The sequence below is a fragment of the Gouania willdenowi genome, chromosome 21, assembly GCF_900634775.1.
Source record: "Gouania willdenowi chromosome 21, fGouWil2.1, whole genome shotgun sequence".
In the NCBI taxonomy this organism is placed as follows: Eukaryota; Metazoa; Chordata; class Actinopteri; order Blenniiformes; family Gobiesocidae; genus Gouania; species Gouania willdenowi.
The window spans coordinates 6,549,163-6,567,399 of NC_041064.1; positions in this window are offsets into that span (position 1 = coordinate 6,549,163).

The following is an 18,237-nucleotide window of genomic DNA, read 5'->3' on the forward strand; positions in this document are numbered from 1 at the left end:
GGTTTAGTTGAAGGAAGTTTTCACTCATCCAGCAGTTTTCTTTTTCTAAACAGTCACACAACACCTCAATGGGACCATGGTCATCTGGGTTCAGTGATAGATATAGTTGTGTATCATCTGCATAGCTCTGATAATCAACCTTACAGTTCTGTAAAATTTGTCCTAAAGGAAACAAAAGTTTCCAATGCTTACAAAATAACTTTGCTCCTCCTAGTAGGACTTAAACCATTGCATTACTTTTTCATTTAGTCCAACCCACGTTTGCAATCACTGCAACAAACTTGTATGATCTACAGCAGGGGTGGGGAACTCCAGTCCTCAAGGGCCGGATTCCTGACACTTTTAGATGTGTCCCTGCTCCAACACACCTGGTTGAAACCAATGTGTTGTCATCAAGCTCTGCAGAAGCAGATAACGAGTCCTTCATTTAATTCAGGTGTGTTGGAGCAGAGGCATATCTAAAAGTCATAGGAATCCGGCCCTCGAGGACTGGAGTTGCCCACCCCTGATCTACAGTGTCAAATGCAGCACTTAGATCCAACAGAATGAGAACAGATACTTTTCCTCAATCAGTGTTCAACCTTATGTCATTGATCACTTTGATCAGAGCAGTTTTTGTGCTGTAATGAAAACCAAAACCTTACTGGAATTTATCAAATATTTTGTTGAATGTTAAGAATTGACTCAGTTGGTTGAAGACCAACTTCTCAATGATCTTGGCCGTGAATGGAAGGTTGCTGATTGCGATAGGCACTAAATACTGGTTCTTTCCACTTGTTTGCAAAACGACATTCTTTAAAATGTGTGTCATTGCTCATTCATTCCATCATTGTGCTTTATAGTCATTTTTTCCAAATTATTCTGAGGAAGATGTAGTCGTACAAAGGGGTACTTAGATTAAGAAATAAGAGAAAGGGGGTTCTTGAGTCCCAAAAGATTGAAAACCACTGCCATAGAGTAAGAAAAAGCCAACAATATAGGCTATTTTTGCAAACATTTTACTATTCACATCAAAGGACGTGCTTGTGTTGAACAAACAGTTGTTACCATGGAAACGGCGGGCACCTAGTGGGCATCAGGCAACACTTTTGCCATGACAACAAAATGTGTCCTTTGATATGAAATCTCCATGAATCTTTAATTATTATCAATGGGAAAATTGAGTTTAAGATAAGCTCCTCCCATGTTACCGTGGTAAAAGGGGAGGGGCCAAGTGGTTACAGGAGTGGGCTTCTAACCGGAGGGTTGCAGGTTCAAATCCACTATGGGTCATCACTGTGAGACCTGGAGCATGTAGATTATTAATCTCAATGAGACTTTCCTGGTTAAATAAATGTTGAAAAAAAAAAAAAAAAAATATGCGTGTCAGAAGATATTCTTTTTAATAAACAAATGAAAAATGTTTGCCTTCAACTGATCAGAACATTTCAGTGTACTACATACTTAAATGTTTTTCCTAATGCAATGTTGTCTAGTTAAAATATATATTTTTCATCTTTTAGATATGTCAATTTTTCTCTGTAAATAACAGAGAAACCCCTTTATTTATTTATTTATTTTTAGAGCAACCCATGCTTTTATTTCAACTTTTTTATCATAAGAAGTATTTTTTTTAAGTTGACCGTTAAAGGAGGGGGGGGGGACCAGATAACCCTTTCTATATGACATAGTCTGACAGCATAATGGAATAATCTGCTTGCATTTTAGTTTGCAGTTTGAGTCCTTTCAACCACCCCCTCCCCCCCTTCCTCCAAGTGATTATTGTGGTACAAGAGAAGCTGCTGTGTTCAAATCAATGCCTTCAGTCATACAATGAGGAAACTAATCAATGATTATTAAAGCACACACAGATCAATTGATGAGATGTAATGCATTGACGAAGCTCATTAGAGCTCTGGAACTCATTTTTCCACCTCTGATAACAAATCGCTGGATGTCATTTGTGAGTCATTTCCAATCATGGCTGCCAATAGATTACTGCCTTTAGACTTCACTGAGAGAAAGTGTCCCACTCTGCTCCTGGCATGGTGTCATTACTGGGAATGATTTTTTATAGATAATCTTCTGTTTTATATTGATTGTTAGAAGGTAAAAACATGTTTGAATAGTTGTGATGGCGCGTCAGTGAAGGTTCTTCGTCATCCAGGTCATTGTTTAGACTTATTGGGTGTCTGGGATTTATAATGGGAGGTTGGTCAATCTATTGTGAGGCTCATTAGCATTAAATCGGTTCCTGGTATTGGCGGACTCGGGTAGAGTGTTGTTGAGTCGTCTGGAAAGTTTAAGCTGCGAGAGATGATTTAAAATAAATAAATACATTAAAGATTATTTGCACAAAAAGCGATAATAAAGGTTGAAATTGCATCTCAAAAGTTCATTTGGATCCCTGCTGTAAATACTCAGTTTATTTATCTTTTTTTTAAATGTAATTTTCAAAGGGAAAAAAGAAAAAAAAAAACAAAACAAACTCTTTATTGGCGTTGTCTGAAAAGTTTCTCGCATTGCAAAATAACCATAATGTTAGAAAGGAAAAAGAATGAATACTGATATTTTTCCTTGTAATCTGTTGCTAAATTGTTAAAACTACTCTGGACAATAATTGTTTTAACAGATAAAGACACAGTGTCGGCCTCATAGATCAATACGTTGATCTAAGATAATATTGACCTTAGAAAAGTTTCACGCATTGCATTGTGGGATATGGAGTCCTGTAGACGGATGCATAAATTTCATGTGTTTTTTCTCCTAATCAGGAGGACAGTGATTAGCGGGGCATGGGCCATTTTTTTTCTAGTTCACCTAGAAAAGACATTCTATGTATCATTCCATGTAGTCCCCTTAAATAAACATCTGCTATTGTTTTGCTGCATTTTTCATTTCATGAAAACACCACAAACATGTTGGGAAGTCACTTTGAAATCAGTTTTGGAGGTAAACACAAAAAATCACTGTAAGAATGAAGTAAAAACACTTCTATGGAACTCCACATCCCACAATGCAATGCAAAAACTTCAAAATTTAGATTTTTCATTGATTACCTCTTTATTTTTGGTAGAAAATGGACTTTTCCTCTTTGTGTGATTGAAAATGTGTTTTTGGAGTGTTGAGAATGTCATTTCTGAAGATAATTCACATTTTGAGTCAACGTACTGTAGCAACAGGTGAACACGTGAATCCATTTTCTCCATCTGCATTTCTAAGGTCAGTCATTTCACTCACTTCGAAGAAGAATACAGAAATGTCATTCTTTTTTTTTTCTTTTTTTTCGTAATTTGTTTAACAAGAAAAATTTATCAAACGCTTTTTCAAAAAAATTAGGGTAATGATGGATATCAAATAATACTATTACTGGGATTGATAGAGGATGTGTTGGTGTATTAGGGATTATAAAAGACTGCGGACATGGCTTTAGAAACCCAAATTAATCCCCGTTTTAAATGATCATCTTTAATTGAGACATGAGGCGACGACGTGATGACTGGCTTTTTTCCGGTCGTTACTCTGCCATCATGCTGTCATTCAAATAAATTGCAGCTGAATTAAGCGTGATTGCATTTGAAATGCAAAACACAGCGAGCGTTCCTTAGGGAGGGCGGGTTGCCAGCGGTTTGCAGAGTATTGCAAACTTGATAACAAAGGTTCTCTTTAGATATTTCTAAGGGTATACATATCTTTTACAATGACGTGCACGGCGGGCAGTCGGCTCCTGTATCCGCCTCCCACTATGAAAACACATCCAGTAATTTAATTAATTACTCTCAGCCACAAGGTTTTTGCAGGGGGTCCACGCTTTGATAAACTACACAGGGCGAGGAAACACTAGTGACAGTTTCTTGCAGTTTTTTCTGTGTTTGTGAAAGTAGGGAGGATGATATAAATCAGTGCTCCAGTCTGATTTGACGCAGAGCAGTGGGTGATGCACTTGACGCCCCGAAAACGGAGTTGAATCATGCAGTGCAGCAGCTGCCCTTCAGCAATTACAGTTATGAAGCTATAAATCAGAGCCTTAATAGGGAAAGTGAGCGACGCGGCGGTAACAGGCCCATGCTGCTGCCTCTTTGGGATTTTCCCCGGAATGTTCCCAGTTAATTCATGAAAATAGATTTATATAAATCCTTTACATCCCTCAGACTGTAGACCTACTGTATATATGGAAACACCTTTTGGATCTATCAGCACAATGCATGAAAACAAGGGATGTAAGAATATCAGGCAAAGGGTCAATTACATTTTTCTATTCCAATTACATTGTCAATTACCCATGTTCAAGTATTTTGTTAGAATTTCAACTATTTTTTTTCTCCTCAGAAAGTAAATTACATATATGTTCTCAATTACTAAAGTTCAATTACAATTAATGAGCCTGAAATAAATGACTAATTAAAGTTAACCCTCTTGTGTTAGCTTTCTGTTAGCATCTCTCATGCTAACGGGTCCTAAATCAGCTGTAAAATACAGTGAAATATCATCTTATTTCTTTCCTATCCATTGCTTACCTTGTTATGCTTCCTAATCAATGGAAATATAAGTTTTAATATTTTTGGTGTGGACGTCTGAGCCTTTTTTGTCCTTTTTTTTAAATGGTAAAATGGGGGAAAGCTTAATATGAAACATATCTTAATGTTAACTATATATGTGTAGAACTGTAAACTGGTTCCCCAGTTTTTTGTTGAAATATATTTCAAATTGACAATTTATTTTAGAATTTTCATGGCTATTACAATTACAAAGTCAATTTTCTAAACTCAATTACAATTTAGTTATGATTAGTATATTTTTTGGATTAGAATTACGGCATAATTTTAATTAATTAGCAATTACGCGATTACAATTATAATTGACCCTAACTTTGAAGGATATATCCTAAATCGGCTAAAAATTGATGCGAATAAGAGGGGATTAAAATCGATAGAGCACATTATGTGCTTCGATACTCTACTTAACCCTCCTATTATCCATTCAGTGTTTATCATTAAAGAAATAAATAGCTGACTTTATAAGTACAGTTGGTTACACATAAAATTATCCTTATGATCTTTCTTCAATGTGCTGAACACATATTGTTAATGAAAACCAAAGAGTGATTTACTTTAGTGGCAAAGGAAGCAACACTTCTGTCTGCAGACTTTCATACAGAAATATTAGAATCAAGGTCTTAATCAGTGCAGCCGTGCACTTTAAAATTAAACCAGGATTTTTATGGCACCATTACAGGAATGATTACTATTTTATAGCTTTTGCCAAACGTGATTTGCTAATGAGAATATTTAATAAACCGCGTAAACACACGCATGTTAAAAACCTATACCCAGCCTCTCCCGCACAGGACTAAAGCTCTTTGCTATGGAAGCTTTGAGGCTGTGCTGCTGTTTAGGGTGATTTTATGGTCATTTTGTGTCTCTCTCTGGTCAATTTATATTTCCCCACGAGCCATTTTAGTTCCTCTTTGCTCATTCCGCATGTCTTTGTAGACATTTTTCCATTCCTTACCACATTTCTGGAGAGAATCAAATTATACATTTATGTTTGTGCTCCCACTCTTCAGTTACAATGCAGTCTAAATGTATTTTTAATTAACTAGCACTATTATCCAGAATCACATCTATAAAACCTTTTAGGATTGGGTGAGCCCCTGGAAGGAGAATGCTGATGGTGCTCCCAGTGCACCCAAAGGCTGTGGGCTGACTGGTGAAGCACTCTGAGGAGGTAGAGGATAAACAAAGGTTAATCCTCTCAGACAGGCAGGAGAACAGCGCTAGTGTGACAGGCCTCCTGTTCATTCACCAAGGCCTTTGATACCTGCAGGGAAAAATCTCCCCAGTTTCCTTTTAAAGGCCACTGACTAAACATGAATAGACACTTGTTTTTGTTTGGTTTTTTGTTGTTTTGTTGAGAGAATAGAAATGCAAAGTTAGATTTTAGACAATAATTCAGATGTTAAATACTTTAACAGCCATAAAAACTATGGATTTGCCTTAAGTTTAGTTCTAAATTCAGTTTAACCCATATTATTTCATCCTCTTAGTCTTTATACAGCCAATAGTTTTTCTTTTCAAAATGACCCGTCGACCACGAAATTCTTAAAATAAAGTAGAATAATTGAATTTTAAACAATGCAATTCATTTGCTTCTGTAGAAACATGTAATTCACTTTCATTTGTGTTGCTTTACCTGAGTTTTCCTTCCTTACATGGCAGAAAGATTTAATTTACATTATTGGTGACTTTGTCAAATGTAATTTTTGTTTGTTTACCTTTACTGATGGCCAGCAATATTTGTTTAGTAATTTCTAAAGTTTAAGAAACAAACTGAAATATGCAGTCCTTTTTTCCTTTAGCAAATGAATAGTATTATTAAAAAAAGTGTAAATATGTGACTGAAATAGATGCGGAATTATAGAACAGAACGATTAACAATTACTCATTCTATAACCTACAATCCAGCAGCATGAATTATACCCATGGTGATGACATAACTTGCCTTCATGGTTTGCTCCACAGTCCCTGTGAAGAAGCTTTTATTGGTAAAGTCATGTAAAATAAATACATAAATAATGCTTATTTTAACAGTAAATAAATCAAATTAAATAGATGAAATTATTCCTCTCATATTTTAAACACCCATTTTTTTTGTTATCCTAAATAATCCACAGAGTGATGTTGTATTTTGAGATTTTTCAAGTGAATTCAAAAATAAGATGAAATAGTGACATCACTTTATGCCAGTATATGAGTACTCAGTTTTCGATACTCACCGATACTGATCACAGATACTCGATCCTATTGATGCAAATACAGCCGCTAAAATCAAATTACACACAATCCCGCTCATATTTCAAATAAACATTTTGCCATTTGAACTTTTCATCGTAAGCCTTTATTCAAACTTCAATAACCTATATTTATATTGATATATACAGTATCTGTCACTATGCATTTCTGATTATTTTTGCTATTTTACTGCCTATAACTGAGTTTTCCCTCTATTTCCTGTTCTTCGGTGAATGCTGTTTTGGTATGACAACTAAAATCTCCAATTGTTGGAGCAAAAAATGTTATGAGTCTTTTTTTTCTTTGTTTGTTGAGAAAGACCTGGTGTGTGTACGTGCGACCGCACTGACACCGAATCATCCAGGCGTCAGTAAGACAACCTGCAGATGGCCGATGTGATTGCAATGCACAGTGAATATACCTTTACACCTGCCAGGAATTTGAATGGTGTGTGTTTGCAATATGATGTTCAGCAACAGAATATAGCACCTCCTCTTGCACATTGAATATAACGATAACAGCAGGCTTTGTTTGCATCGATTAGTCTAATCATTATGTTAGATATTAGCATTATTAGTCATTGTGGGTGGGTCAATGACATGACCCCTAAATATTCTGTCTAACTGCCTTTTTTTTAGTTAAAAAAATGTTTAAATGCATAAAAATATACCACATATGTAGTAATTTAGTGTTTATGCTTACTCAATTACTTATGACATGTATTCTGTTATTCAAAGTGTCAAAATGTTGCGACAGAAAGAAACTTTAAAATTACTCTAAATATATTGAAATTTATTTTCTGCCCTATTTTAGTTATTGTCCTGTATTTCTCTTTTTGTTATGATAATATTCATGCTAACCTTGCCCAATGATGCCCATTTTATGAAATATCTTGCGGTGAAAATCCTTATGCGTCATTGACCCAGGGTATATTTGGTCCAGTGTTCATGTAGTTGACTCCAAGTTTTTGTTGATTTTTACAATAATGAGACTTTGACTAATTAAAAAAACAAAAACTAAAACATGAAAAAAATGGTATCAAAATATATTTTTGAACTAATAAAAACAAAACTATAATTTTCACTTGGATGAAATCCAATCAGAATTAAGTTTCTTTTTTGAAGCTTTCCCTTCTGAAAATTGCATAAAGTCTTGTTTTATATTTTAGTCGACTATATATGTAACAGATTTGTTAAACTAAAATCTTATTTTACAAATCTATTATTTACAAATGACACACTACCACCCAACACTGCATGGTTAAACCAATCCAGTACACTGGTTCAACCTATACTGTGGTGAGACTTATATTGTTATTATTATTATTATTATTATTATTATTATTATTATTATTATTATTATTACCAATGCTGTTTTCCTTTTTATTATTATTTTTCCACAGTTTTAATTCTTTATATGCCTCTCTTTGTCTTTTATTTGCACTATGGGAATGATTAAAGTTTTTTCTGCTTCTGATGATTCTGATTAATTTTGACGTCAAACTTAGTATGTGTAGCACGTTAGTTTGACATTTTGAACACAGCCAAGATCGAATTGAAATGTGCTGTCAAATGCTGATTTGGTGAAGAATGCACAAATATAATAAAACTATGCTGACACTTGCACCGTGTTGTTGTTGCACGTTAAAAGTTTGCGCTCTAGTTTTGCAGGGAAAAGGAAAGCTGAGTGCCTAAAAGGTGTGTTTCTGTGCATGAGGAGAACGTGGATGCTCCTCCTGCTCATCTCCTGGTAGGTGCAGGGGCAGGTCAAGGGCTCTGATTGTCACTGTTTATTAATGGCTGCTGCAGAAGGGAGTGACAGCGGGGTGATGATGATGTCTTATTGCTTTCCATGAGCGCTTCTGCTACATCCATATTTATGATGTGCTGCCACCTTGACTCCAGCTCGTAATATCTGTTTAACACCCGGGCCAGTCGGATGCTTACTAATACAACAACAACAACAACAACAACAACTTTCCAGCACAAACACTGACTGTGATGCAATAAAGTGACTAAAGCTTATCATAACATTCAGCTAAGCCTTCTTTTATCCTAAAGGGCAAACTAAAATGCAAAAGTTTGACCGGGTTTGATGTTTACAGACAAGAGTTAAAGCCAATTTTCAAAGAAGGAAAAGTACTCCCAAATCTTAACCTTTGAATCTCCACAGCAAATGATGCTCGTGCTTGATGTTAATCAGGTGGCTTTTGACCATCAGTTGAATTAATGTCCACTAATTTGTATGACAGATTGATTTGTGACACTACACGTGTATGTATTAAATATTAACAGCCAGAGGTTCCCCCCCGACCAACCCCCCCTCACCGGGGGGGGGACTGATGTGCTTGTAAAGGGCAGCTCACACTCGGTCACTTAGCTGATTAATATGGGTCAGTCCTTTGTAGCTCCTATTTGTTCTGCTCAGTAATTCTTGTCTTTACAGAGCCTTGCTCTTCTGCGTCTCATTTTTTGATTGTTATTCATGCGGTTTGGTGTATTCAATAGTCCACTTGTGTTTACCGTCCAGGTGGTGACATTCATGTTCAATGCAAATCAGTGGCTGAATATCAGGATCAAAGCCCACAACAGGCATAGAGAAAGATGCACGGAAAACAAAGTAGTTATTGGGTTTGTTATTTCAGGTATTCAATATGTAGAACCAATGGATTATTAAGAAAATATTTGTGTTTGGCTCTATTGACTCTTGAGTAGTTTTTTGGTGTTTATTCCCCTATGCTTTTGTTGATTTTTCTTTCTGTAGTCTGAAGAAAATGATGGAATAGAAGGGAAAAAATAAGTGTACCGTAGTTGCCTGTTTTGAAACCTGTGTGTTTTGGTTTAGAATACCTGAAAACGTCAACAATTTAAATGATCAGTATGAAAAATAAAAATTCACTGCACTAAATGTATTTTTCTGCATTAATTTATCACTTTACTGTCTGCTTACCACTTAAGTCAGTGTTTTTCAACCTTGGGGCCATGATCCTATGTGGGGTCCCCTGAAATTAAAATGGGGTCACCTCATATGTTTAAAAAAAAAAAAAAAAAAAAAATATATATATATATATATATATATATATTTAAAAAAACATTTAAATGACTTTACCTTTCTCATATCACACCACACACAATCTTAAACAACTGTATTCAATACTTTCATTTTCTCCAATATAAATCTAGTTAAATAAAATGCAGTATAATACATATCTGAGGGAGCACATCTTGTCATTTTGTGCACTACTCCTGGCCTACTCTGTATTTTTAACACAATATAACAAACATGATCAAAAGCTATTCTAGAAAAAAAAAAAATGTCTTTAGGGTCGTCAGAAATTTGTGATGTCAAAATGGGGTCACGACCCAATGAAGGTTGGGAACCACTGACTTAAATGTTAAACTGGCTGCTTATCAGTAGATTAAATGTATTGTCACACAAGTACAAAGCATCAAAATGTAGAGTAATTTATCCAGAAATGGTATAATGGAATAATTTATAATTCATATATGAATTATACAATAATTAAATAATTTTAAAAATTGTACAGAGGTCTCTGTAGAGCAGGGGTGCTCACACTTTTTCAGCATGTGAGTTACTTACCAAGTCACAATGATCTACCCCAGATCTACCCACCACAAAAATGCAAAATATATATTTCACATATATTTATTTTCACACATATTGAGGATTCTTTACATGTACAATGTATGTTGATGTACCTTGCATAACAGCATGAGCTAATTTTGCACAACACAACATAATTAGCTATGAACATTTTTTGTAATTACCTGAGTTTACTTTGACTTGCACTGAACTGAATCAGCGAGGGATGCATAGTCAGGATGCATAGTCCAGACAGTAGCTGCTGACAGCTAGCCTCAAGCACACTTCCAAATGTTCATCAGTCATGGTGGAACGGTACTTGGACTTAATGATCTTCATGTGGGAAAAGGCTGACTCACATAAATAAGTGGAGCCGAATAATGCAGTCAAGGAGGTAGCATATTTCCTCATGTTGGGGTACTTTACCTCTGTGAGTAAGTTCCAGAACTGTCCATGAGCTCTTGACTTCAGCGCAATGTCGGCTTGTAGAGTCAAAATCTCATCTTCCACTCCAGAAGAGTTCAGGTCAAACAGTGTTACAATTTTTGATGCGAGTGAATCAACATCAGCATCTTCCCGAAAAGGATAGCACATGAATGTAGCGACTGGCTCGAGCAAAGAAAAGTCTTGAAAGCGTTTGTCAAACTCTGACAGACAATTCTCAATCTGCTCCGTGTAGTGCGCATTGTCAAGTTGCACGCAGGCCTTCTCTTGCGTCTCCAGCTCTGACGCCAGGTTCGGCAAATTTGCCAAATCATGGCGCTGCAGCTTTGAGGAGAGATGTTGCATCTTTCGTTTGAAAGCATTAACTGAGCTGATCATATTGATCACTGTTTTGTCTTTTCCTTGCAGCTGTAGATTAAGGTCATTCAACATGTTTGTCAGATTGGTTAAAAATGCGAAGTCTAACAGCCACTGATCGTCATTTAGTTGCTTGTATTCTGCACGTCCAGCTACACAGAAAAACTCCTTAATCTCCTGACAGAGCTCTCAAAATCTTTGCAGAAATTTCCCTCGACTAAGCCATCTCACGTCAGTATGTAGCAACAACTCAGAGTGGTCGCAGTCAGCCTTTTCCAGATGTGCACGAAATAACCGTCTTTGGAGAGATCTGGCTCGAATAGAACAGGCGATCTTCGTTGCCACATCCATGATCTCTTTCATGTTGAGCGTTTTAGCGCATAATGCTTGTTGGTGGATTATGCAATGGTAATTCAAGAAGTCTGGGAAAGCATCGTCCTGCCTGCACTTGGCAATAAATCCATTCACGCGGCCAACCATTGCGGGTGATAGACAATAATTTGTACACTGGGAGCTGAGTTTTCTCAATAAAGTTTTTAAATGACTGAAATATGTCCTCTCCTCGCGTGTGTTCTTTCATGGGAAGTACTGTTAATAGCTCCTCTTTTGCAGTGATATCACTAAACACCATATGAATGAAAATGCACATCTCGGCTGTGTCGCTCACGTCAGTAGATTCGTCAAACTGCAGTGAGAAACACTCACAATCTCCAATGTCTTTCCACATTTGCTGGGTTACATCCTTAGCCATGGCTTCACAGCGCCGTGTAACTGTACTTCTTGACAGCTGCAGAGCTTTGATTGAAGATAATATTTCTGCCTTATTTTTAAAGTCTCGAAACAATGAGTCAGCTGCTTCAACGAATGCCTCTTTTACCATCTCTCCGTCTTGGAAGGACTTCATGTTATTAACGATGATGTCAATCAAGTGACGGGTGGCTGATAGGCTGACCTTTAGGTCACAGAGCATTCACAAACAATGGCGCTAAGTGCAGCAAAGCTAAAAAAGCTAGTCAGCAAGTTACCGCCGATTTTAAGCCCTCGCTTTTTTGACGGGGTGGATAATAGGCTGACATCAGCTGCAAACGTCTATTTTTTGATGTCATGCGATCTACCAATACTACCTTTGCGATCGACTGGTAGATCGCGATCGACGTATTGAGCACCCCTGCTGTAGAGCCTCCCAGAGGGCAGGGGGTCAAACAACGGATAATAATTGGGTTAAGTGCATTTATACGGTGATCATGGCTCAGGTGGTTGAGGGGTCGTCTTCTGATCGAGAGATTGGGGTTTGATACCTGTCGGAGTGTCCATGGGCAAGACACTGAACCCTATGGTCGACTAGCGCCTTGCATGGCAGCTCAGTCTCATTGGAGTGTGAATGAGCTGATATTGTAAAGCACTTGACACTACTTCAGTGTAGGGATAAAATGCTAAATAAATCAAGTCTATTTACCATTTGCAGTCACTACATTAAATTAGGCTTGGAGAAAAAGGCTGCACACATTTATGGATTGCTGTCACCAAAAGCTGATTTTTCAACAGATAAAGACTGTTTTTACTCCATTTTTCCCATAATTCCTTATTTTCCCCCATAAACTCTGCCAAAGTTAATTCCCAACACATTTCAGGTGATTCCATCGTATGTAAGTTGCGGCAAAACAATGGTGAATGTTTATTTTACACAGAATTAAGGTGACAAACTACAACAAAAATAGCATTAAAACAAAGAAACTGCAGAAATGAAAGAAAAAACTCTTCTATGCATTCATCTACAGAACGAAATGGACTTTCCAGCGACAATGTCAACCTTTTACATTTGTAAATGATCTTTGACTTATTGATCTATGAGGCCTAAACTATGTCTTTATCTGTTAAAACAATATTGTCCGTAGCAGTTTTAACAATTTAACAGATTACAAACAAAAATATCAATATTCATTCTTTTTGTGTGTTTTTTAGAAGTATTATGGTCAATCTAACCTTGCTAACTTAGAATACTACTGACAGTTACTAGTTTAATTAATAAATGGTGATTTTTTTTATTTTCTTTTTTGTGATTTTGAAGAATTAACTGAACAAAAGAACAAACTTTATCAGTTGTTTGTATTGAGGAAAGATACCTGGAAAAACTAAGAGATGATGTCATAATCAGCCTATTTCTGGATTGAAGAATGGCACTGAAGTACTTGAAGGTAACTCACAAAGGCATGAAGAGAACATGCAAACTCTCCTTGCCCGTATCCATCACGGTAATTATTGTGAGGCAGAAATGCTCAACTTAACGCTGCCACGCTGTCTTTTTATTCCTAATTGTTTTAAGACAGGCATACACTGCGATTTTTGGCCCATTTTGAGCCGACTTTTGACTCGTGCGACTATTTTGTGGGATCGTGCAAGTCTCTGCTAGATCGTGTGTCGGGCATCGTGTAGTATACAGGGGGTCGCGAGAAGCGATTAACACCTCACGACCAGCTCCCTATCAGCAATCGTAGGTTGTAAGGATTTCAAACATGTTTGAAATCCAATTGCTCCTCGTGAGGGTATCGCACAGTTGAAGCAGTGCCACGGACCGGCTTACCGTAAACGCTCACACTGCGTAGGACCGCTGTAAAATTGACGGACTGTTGTGCCCACGTCTGTCCAGCCAGCTCCTGGTCCATCAAGTCGCCGTCTTTTCTTTTTTAAAGCTCTTTTTGCTAAGATTTTCGAGCATCTCTCCACTTCTGGGTTTTTCTTCTTTGTCTGTTTTAATGGCGACGCTTCAGTGTTCTTCTTCTTCTAATTTGTATGTTGCATTTCTGGAAACAAGACCACTACGTGTCGTGTATGAACGTACAGTGTGAGCTGTCAGATTGTCGGTCCGTACAGTGTGGGACCATGCAATGTGAGCTGCGTACATTGGGGCTCTGCGTCTGAGTTGCACAGTTTGCACAGAGTGCAAAGATTGAAAAAATTGCACAGTGTATCCCAGCCTTTATGGAAAGTGAATTATTGTGTGTAAAATGTATTTGCCGTAAACCTGTAATGGCAAAAATAATAAACCACAGAAAATGCAGGAATTGACTTTGGATTATTGGTTGTTGCAAATCATAGCAAACCATGTTGGCAAATGACTCACTATTGGGTAAAATTGACATCAATCATCGTAAGAATAAAGTACATTTTGTTCACTACCAGGCCCTGACCCTGTGCTTGCTTCTCTCTCAACTTGTGGATGTAATTATTGGCTGATGAGCAAAAACCGTCTTATGATGAGCTATATATCATTTGATCCCTAAACTCATACCCAGGTTTGTTGTTTTCTTGTTGTGAATCCGGCCTTTAAATCAAAAGGCCTTAATCTCGCCTTGCCTCTCTTTTCAGACAAACAGAAAATATCTCTTCCCCACAAACAAGTTGCAGGATTTATCTAGTGAGCAGCACACCTAGATTTGCGATGACAGCACTAGAATATTACACTGATACTGTATGGCACTGTAAATCCACCGCCTCATCTCCGCTCCTGCTGTCAAATGTATTCTGAAGTTGTATTTCAGCCATGTCCTCTCGGCTCCGAGCTCACTGAATAGAGAAATAATGAGAGTTGTCTAGAGACAATGTCACTATTATTTTAGATCTCCCAAAAATCTCTCCCTCACTCCACGTCTACATCTAATTTCATGGAGGATTTGCTTGCACCTTGTTTCTTCCCCACAGTCAGTGTGTTTGGCTCCGTCCCCTCAAAGCAGAGTCACACCACCCACTCATAGTTGTTGCACTTGCCTTTTCTCCGCCTTTGTAAGCTGCGATGTTAGGATGCTGTCATTTATGGATATATAGGAAAGCCACAGAGGCATCTTGGAGAAAGAGCAGAAGAAAAAAAAAAAGATCACGATGATGCATGTGATGGTGCTTCAAAGAAATGAAGGTGCCTTAATGGCAAAAGCCCACAATGCGCCTGAGAAACAGGATGCATCACGCCATCTGTTGTACTGTTATCTGCTTTTCTAAGCCACTGTAACAAAGTATGTCACACTAAGATAAGAAACCTGTAGTGGGAGGGTTGCACAACCCATGTTCATATACCCAGCAACAACCACTGTACAGTATTTGATCAGAGAAGAACAGACCTTTTCTACCAGTCTATAAGGCTGTGTTCTTTTTTTTTTTTTGCCCATATCTGATTTTTTGTGAACGGTACAATTCCAATTTTTCTTTAATCCCGACCCATGCCACTTTAATATCTGGATATAAATCTCATACATATCTGATATTTTGCAATGCAACTGCTGTCTGAATAGCCAGGTCGCATTCTATCCGACGTTTAGGTCATCGAAAAGTGATAACGTCATAATTCTGCATCCCACAAGGAGCGACAGGGGAGGGGGGAAACTTTGGTGGAGGACGTAAGTAGAAAAGTAAAGTAGGAAGGGGAGTTTTTAAAATTAATAAATGTTTCTTATATTTTACATATTATCAGTACCACATTCGCCAAGACGAGATGCCTCCATATTTACTTGCATAAATGGTGTGCGCATGGAGTACCTCAGGACCTCTTTTTGCGCATGCAGGTCACTTTAAAATCACATTCTGTTCATACTACGACCTGATAGAAGATGCATTTAATATGTAAAATATGAACAAGCACACACACAAAAATCTGACTTTTCAAAAATATCTGAACTGAGCTTTAAGACCTGCAGTGTGAACGTAGCCTAAGAGCTCTTACTCTGTAATATATAGATCTATTTAATTTACATTCATAGTTAAACCCTGAGGTTTTGGCTGAAGTGTGTAAGCTGGAAATTTAAAAAACTCCTTGATTATGGGCGGGGCTTCTGGGCCAATTAAGACAAGCCCAGTTTTTTCTATAAAACATCCAAAAATCTATGCTATAACTACCTACTCAATAATCACTATAGTCGACAGGTGCTAGTTTTAATAGAAGACAAACCACCAATCTCAGCCAATGGCAATGTTAAATTGTAATAGCTGGGTTTCAACCCATAGAGGGCAGACACTCTTTCATTTTTACAACACGACATCAATTTCAAACTCTTTGTATAAAATGTCAAGAATCAATAAACGGCACTGTTTCACACCCAAATACAGTTGTTTTAGTGTTTTTTCGGTTTAGGTACTCTGTAAGTTAATCAATTATAAAAAGTTAATTGATGCTCTTTTACATAACAATGTTTATTTATTTGATTTTTAAAAGAAAACACACTTTGTTTAAATGTATTTCATTAGCCTAAATTTGTGTAGTTGGAAAATAAAGCCCACACAGCAGAAATAAGAGTACAATAATTAGCTTTGATCAGCATGGTCATTCCCTATAGGTCACATTTTAAATAAACAGCATTAGAAAAGTCATTTTTTAATATTAAAAAAGTCCTTAGGGCTGAGATTAAGATTATTATCTAAAACAAAAGCAAACATTTTGAAATGTGTAAATGTAAATTAATCAAGCTGGCATTGCATTTCAATTATTCTAAGTATTCTCTATAGAACGTGTGAGCTACTGTTGGATAACAAGAATGAATACATAAACAAGGTTTCGGGTTTGGATGGGGCGTTCATGGTTGAGCCCGATGTCGATGGAGAACCTTATTATTTCTAACATGTATTCATGCAAATGAGGAATACAGGCCTTTCAAGGACCAATTATGTCAAACTTAATTGCTAAGCGTTAACAGTAAGGAAAAGCAGAATATTGTCATGCTAATACATCCTCTTTAAGCGACCTCGCTCTCTAGTTAAACAGCCTCTCAGTGAAATCATGAACTGCGTGTTAAAGCCTCAGCTAGGATCACTTGGCAGTGACATAGCTTTTTCATAGTCACTGAAATGCTTAATACCCAGTTTAAGTAGCTCAGCTGGCAGCCAAAACAAAAAAAAAGAAGATGGTGAGAGTTCTTTCTCCCTCTGACTTGGATTTTGTTCAGCTGCCAAAAATCCTTCGCTTCATCGCCTTGTGTAATGAGTCAAAAACCTGGGTTTTTGCAAAGGATAATGCATGATGGATTTACATAGACTCGAGTGTTCGTTTTTGTTCATTTGACATACACTTATCTTCTTGTTCACCCTGTTTGTTCATCTTTAAAACAGTTATTGTACTATTTGCAAAGTGTGCACCAGAATTCATCTCCCCCTCATCTAAGATTCTGGTTCACACAAACTTGCTGCCAAAGCATTTCTGCATGAATTTGAAACATATAAATAAATTTCACAGTTTAGGTATTAAGAGTTGAAAACAACAATCGCCTTTGTCGTCATCCAAAGACATGTAAGCTTTAAAGGCAATGAAATAAAAACAAGGAACAACTCAGAGACTTTGTCAATAGACAAATCATTCCACTATAGAAACGATCACTTAAAAAGCAACACATCTTTATTCTGAAATCCGATTAGTGGCTGTCAGATTAAGTCTTTAAGTGTCCCTACGTAGGATTGGTGGAATTAAGCAAACCTTCATCAGAACTGAAGCCCACTCAAGAAAAGCCTGTATTGTTTTTGTTTTAAAGCAAAAAGTCAATAAATGCATGAATTCCTTACAGTTTTGTTCAACCAGACTGTATGAGATACTTCACAAAGAAAATAAAGCCAAGAATGTACAACTGTGGCTTTTTTTGTCAAATAATTTTATACTTCAGGCAGGAAAATTCATTAGTTCACACGTGGAACAATGATTCAGATGTCTTTTTCTATCTTTTGGGGAGACCTGTGTCAGTAGTGGAAACCCCAGAGTGGTGTTGATCCTCTGAAATTATTTTTTAAGTGTAAATAGTTTACACTTAAGTTTATAGTAATTTACAGGCAAAGTTCAAGCCTCTGTATGTCTTGTGTTCAACGTGAGGTTGAAAGCACCAGGAGACCCCTGGACCCTGTAGAGTGGGGCCAAACCCGGTCATTTAATGCACCCAATTTGGCCTGCAGGCGAAAGTAAAAATTACAGCATAAATCATCAACTAATTCAGTTGTAGATATCTTTAAGCAGAACTAAGTAAATTGCACTTAGGGCTCCCCGTAAAGGTCCCTTTGGTTATGTCACTGTTGTAAAAATTCTGTACCCTCTGCCGCT